This window comes from Pristiophorus japonicus, chromosome 23 (assembly GCF_044704955.1).
Source record: "Pristiophorus japonicus isolate sPriJap1 chromosome 23, sPriJap1.hap1, whole genome shotgun sequence".
Taxonomy (NCBI): Eukaryota; Metazoa; Chordata; class Chondrichthyes; family Pristiophoridae; genus Pristiophorus; species Pristiophorus japonicus.
Window position 1 is genome coordinate 52,175,933 of NC_091999.1, and position 6,000 is coordinate 52,181,932.

Here is a 6,000-nt window from a genome sequence, read left to right on the forward strand (position 1 = left end):
ACAGACCATTGAGGATGGTAACGAAGGTTCACCAGACTGATTCCTGGGATGGGGGGATTGTCCTGTGAGGAGAGATTGAGTAGACCAGGCTGATATTCTCTACAGTTTCGAAGAATGAGAGGTGATCTCATTGAAACATCGAAAATTCTTACAGGGCTTGACAGTGTAGCTCAGGAGTGTCAAACATACGGCCTGTGGGCAGGACACGGCCCCCCCAAGCCCCTTCCTCCGGCCCGCCACGTGTTTTAATTTATACACCCCACTCCCGATCTTTCGCTTGCAGACTGGAACACAACCTGAATTTGTCGGCCGTCACGGAACAGGAGGAGGGTGGTGGAGGCACAGGGAAGGTCAGTCGGTGTCCATGGGGAGCAATTCTGGGACAACAAGGGCCCTCACACGGACTGTCAATGGGAGATAAGCTTTGAGTGAGGCAGTGAGTAGATAAATACCAAGAGAGAAGGGGAGGAGTGTCGCTGGAACTCCAGGTGATGTAACAGATGATGGGGGTTAGTGCAGGGTAGGTAGTGAGGGGGTTGTGTTCCTGCACTTCTCCCCCCTCCTCGGCCCCAGCGAGGCGCTGATTTAAAATTCTCAGCCTCGTATTCAAATCCCTCTGGCCCCTCCCCTCCCCTCCCCTCCCCTCCCCTCCCCTCCCCTCCCCTCCCCTCCCCTCCCCTCCCCTCCCCTCCCCTCCCCTCCCCTCCCCTCCCCTCCCCTCCCCTCCCCTCCCCTCCCCTCCCCTCCCCTCCCCTCCCCTCCCCTCCCCTCCCCTCCCCTCCCCTCCCCTCCCCTCCCCTCCCCTCCCTATCCCTATAACCTCCTCCAGCCCCTATACACCTCCCTATCTCTGTAACCTCCTTAGCCCTACAACCCTCCCTATCTCTCTAAACTCCTCCAGCACCGACACCTCTCATATCTCTCTAAACCTCCTCCAGCCCCTACACACCTCCCTATCTCTGTAACCTCCTCCAGCCCTACACCCCTCCCTATCTCTTTACCTTCCTCCAGACCCTACACCCCTCCCTATCTCTGTAACCTCCTCCAGCCCCTACACTCCTCCCTATATCTGTAACCTCCTCCAGACCCTACACCCCTCCCTATCTCTTTACCTTCCTCCAGACCCTACACCCCTCCCTATCTCTGTAACCTCCTTAGCCCTACAACCCTCCCTATCTCTGTAACCTCCTTAGCCCTACAACCCTCCCTATCTCTCTAAACCTCCTCCAGCACCGACACACCTCCCTATCTCTGTAACCTCCTCCAGACCCTGCACCCCTCCCTATCTCTTTAACTTCCTCCAGACCCTACACCCCTCGCTATCTCTGCAATCTCTTCCAGCCCTACACCCCTCCAGCCCTACACCCCTCCCCATCTGTAACCTCCTCCAGTGCAACACACCTCCACATCTCTCTAACCTCCTCCAGCCCCGACACCCGTCCCTATCGCTGTAACCTTCAGCACCTGCACAGCTCCCTATCTCTGTAACCTCCTCCAGCACTTGACCTCTCCCTATCTCTGTAAGCAACTCCAGCCCCTAAACCCCTCCCTATGTCTATAACCTCCTCCAGCCCTAAATCCCTCCCGACCTCTAATCTCCTCCAGGCCCAACACCCCTCCCTATCTCCGTAAACACCTCCTGTTCCTACAACCCTCCCTATCTCTGTAACCTCCAGCCCCGACACCCCTACTTATCTCTGTAACCTTCTCTAGCCCTACAGCCCTCCGTATCTATGGAACCTCCTTCAGCCTCTACAACCCTCCCTATCTCTGTTGTCTCCTCCAGGCCCTACACCCCTCCCTATCTCTATCACCTCCTTCAGCACTGCACCTCTTCCTATCCGTGTAACCTCCTCCAGCCCCTACACTCCTCCATATCACTCTAACCTCCTCCAGCCCTACATTCCTCCATATCTCTCTAACCTCCTTCCGCCCTACACTCCTCCATATCTCTCTAACCTCCTCCAGCCCCTACACCCCTCCCTATGTCTATAACCTCCTCCAGCCCCTAAACCCATCCCTATCTCTGTAACCTCCTCCAGCCCCTACACCCCTCCATATCTCTGCAACCTTCTCCAGCACCTGCTTATTTCTGTAACCTCCTCCAACCCTACACCCCTCCTTATCTCGAACCTCCTCCAGCCCTGACCCCTTCCCTATCTCTAATTTCCTCCAGCCCCTACACCCCTCCCTTTCTCTGTAACCTGCTCCTGCCCCTACACCCCTCCCTTTCTCTGTAACCTGCTCCTGCCCCTACACCCCTCCCTATCTCTGTAACCTCCTCTAGACCCGATACCCGTCCCGATCTCTAACCTCCTCCAGCCCCTACACCCCTCCCTATCTCCGTAACCACCTCCAGCCCGATAACCCAATTTTCTCTGTAACCTCCTCGAGCCGCTACACCCCTCCCAATCTCTGCAATCTCCTCCAGCCCCTACACACCTCCCTATCTCTGTAACCTCCTCCAGCCCTACACTTCTCCTTATCTCTAAGCTCCTCCATCCCCTTCATTCCTCCCTATCTCTGTAACTTCGCTCAGCTCCTACACCCCTTCTTCTCTCTGTAACCTACAGCCCCTACACCCTTCCCTATCTCTGTAACCTACAGCCCCTACACCTTTCCCTATCTCTGTAATCTCCTCCAGCCCTCCCTATCTCCATAACCACCTCCAATACCAGAACCTTCCCTATCTCTGCAATCTCCTCCAGCCCCTTCTTATCTCTGTAACCTCATCCAGCACTGCACACCTCCCTATCTGCGTAACCAGCTGCAGCCCTAAAACCCTCCCTATCTCTGTAACCTCCTCCAGACCCTACAAACATCTCTATCTCTAACCTCCTCCAGCCCTTAAACTCATCCTGATCTCTAAAAGCTTCTCCAGCCCTAAACCCCTCCCTATCTCTGTAACCTCCAGCCCCTACATCCCTCCCTATCTCTGTAATCTCCTCCAGCCCTAAACCCCGCCCTATCTCTAACCTCCTGCAGGTCTTACACCTCGCCCTATCTTCTAGCACTACAATCCTCCCCTCTGTAACCTCCTACAGCACTAGACCCCTCCCTCTCTGTAACCTCCTCCAGCTGTTACACCCTCCCTATCCCTCTAACCTCCTCCAGCACCTACACACCTCTCTATCTCTCTAACCTCCTCCAGCCCGACACCCCTCTGTATCTCTGACCTTCCTCTTCCCACTGCCCCCCCCTTTACAGTTGAGCCACCCATGATGCCTTGGACTTGGCTCTGGCTGTACTCCCTGAGGAACCACCAGTACAGAGAGTGAGATGCACTGAGAGGTGTCCTGCACTACCTGCCTGGTCCTCGATGTCTGTCTGGGCAGTCACCCATTCCCTCTCTGCCTGCACACTCTTATACTGCGAGGTGACGACCCCCTGAAAGGTACTATCCACGTAGCTCTCAGCCTCGCGGATGCACTGACACTCGCTGCTGCTCAAGCTCTGAAACCCCATGCTCAAACATGCCTCCCCCAGCCGAAGTGCCTTACCCCAATCCCAGTGCATGACTCCCCCAGCCAAAGTGCCTTACCCCAGTCCCAGTATATGCCTCCCCCAGCTGAAGTACCTTACCCCAGTCCCAGTATATGCCTCCCCCAGCCGAAGTGCCTAACCCCAGTCCTGTTTCTCGGCACCACCTGCATGGAATGATTCGGTCTTAGAGGGGGTGGGGCTTGTCGCCTGTCCATCAGAAAAGTGCAGAACAAATAGTTCCCTGCGTTAATAAACCCCGGGGGGGGTCACGCAGCTCGAGCGTGGGCCCAGGCTCGAGAAACAACACTCCGCACCATCCGTTACACACACACCGGGGCTCGGTCCCAGGCCCCGAATCACAGCCCGCAGGCCCAGTGTTTGCACCCCGGTTCCAGCCTGGGCTCACGCTATTGGGCAGCACAAAAGACCCAGAGTCCGGCGTAACACAAACGGAGACAGGGTCCGGCGTAGCACAAACGGAGACAGGGTCCGGCGTAACACAAACGGAGACAAGGCCTAGTTTTACACTATAAACAAGTATTTAATAATTGAAACAGCGTTTTTGCAATAATAACTGAAAGTGTGACACTATCCCTTCTAACAGAAGCCTTTAACACTTTAACAATACCAGAAACATACTCTATAGAATACAACAGAGACACGATCTACAGTTATAATAATAGAGGTGTGCACTAGAACTGGAACTGCAGGGGCAGGTTATTTTCAGGTCTAGTGTAACAATTCCAGAGACAGGGTCCGGAGTAATAACAGCAAATGCATGGCCCACTGTGAGAGTAACAAAGACAGTGTTTGATCCAATAATAACAGAGGCAGACTCGAGTGTAATACTGAACACAATGCTGGATCGAGTGTGATGGTCACACAGGCAGTTCCAGTGCAACAAAACAAAGATTGGGTCTCCTCTAATAGTGTGTGCAAGTCAGGGCCTATTGCTATAACCTCATTCACCCATCCCCCTGTGCTCACTGACCTACATTGGCTCCTGGTTAAGCAACGCCTCGATTTTAAAATTCTAATCTTTGGTTTCAAACTCTCCATGGCCTCGCCCCCCCCTATCTCTAACCTTTTATGTGGCACATTGTCAAATGCCTTCTGGAAATTCAAATACACCACATCCACTGGTTCCCCTTTATCCACCCTGTTCGTTACATCCCCATATAACTCCAGCAAATTTGTCAAACATGACTTCCCCTTCATAAATCCATGCTGACTCTGCCTGACTGAATTTTGCTTTTCCAAATGTCCTGCAACTGCTATTTTAATAATGGACTCCAACATTTTCCCAACCACAGATGGTTATGCTAACTGGTCGATAGTTTCCTGCTTTTTGTCTGCCTTCTGTTTTAAAAAGGGGGCGTTACATACGCAATTTTCCAATTTGCTGGGACCTCCGCAGAATCCAGGGAATTTTGATAAATTACAACCAATGCATCCGCAATCCCTGCCGCTACTTCTCAAGACCCTAGGATGTAATCCATCAGGTCCAGGGGATTTATCTGTCTTCAGTCCCATTATCTTACTGAGTACCACCACCTTAGTGATTGTAATTGTGTTACGTTCCTTCCCCACCCTACAGCCTCTTGACTATCCACTATCGGAATATTGTTAGTTTCCTCTACCCAAGTCATTGGTCCCGATGTGGACCACAACCTCCGGCTGTTCACCCTCTCCCCCCCAGAATGCCCTGCAGCTGCTCAGTGACATCCTTGACTCTGGCACCAGGGAGGCAACATACCATCTTGGAGTCACGTCTGTGGCCGCAGAAACACCTGTCTGCTCCACTGACTATTGAATCCCCTATCACTTTCGATCTTCCATTCTTCTTCCTCCCCCCCCCCCCCCCCCCGTGCAGCTGAGACACCCGTGGGGCCATGGATTTGTCTCTGGCTCACTCCCCAGAGCCACCATCGCCCTCACCGGTACTCAGAACAGACAACCAGTTGGAGAGTGAGATGGACTCAGGGGACTCCTGCACTACCTGCCTAGTCCTCCTCTTCTGTCTAGGGGTCACCCAATCCCTATCTGCCTGCACATTCTTAAGCTGCGGAGTGACCACCTCTAGAAACGTGAGATCCCGTAGCTCTCAGTCTCATGGATGCACCGCAGTGACTCCAGCCGCCGCTCAAGCTCCAAAACGCGGAGCTGGAGTTGGTGTAGCTGGAGACACCTCCTGAACATGTGGTCGTCCCGGCTGTGCGAAGCTTCCAGGATTTCCCACATGCCACAGGATGTGTAATCCACGGGACTGAGCTGTCCTGTCATCCCTCTAGTTACACTCACAACTATCAAGTAGAACTAAACTCTAAACCTTAGAGAAATACACCCAGCAACGACTCAGCAATCCGCTGATTTAATTAACTGGCTCTCCTTAGATAATAAAGTTCACATATATTTACTGGCAGATCCGACTTATAACAATGCCAAAGGTTTCCTACTGAAAAGCAAAAGAAAAAGATTTACCAATCCACCAGCCAATCACTGACCCGCTGGGCTGTG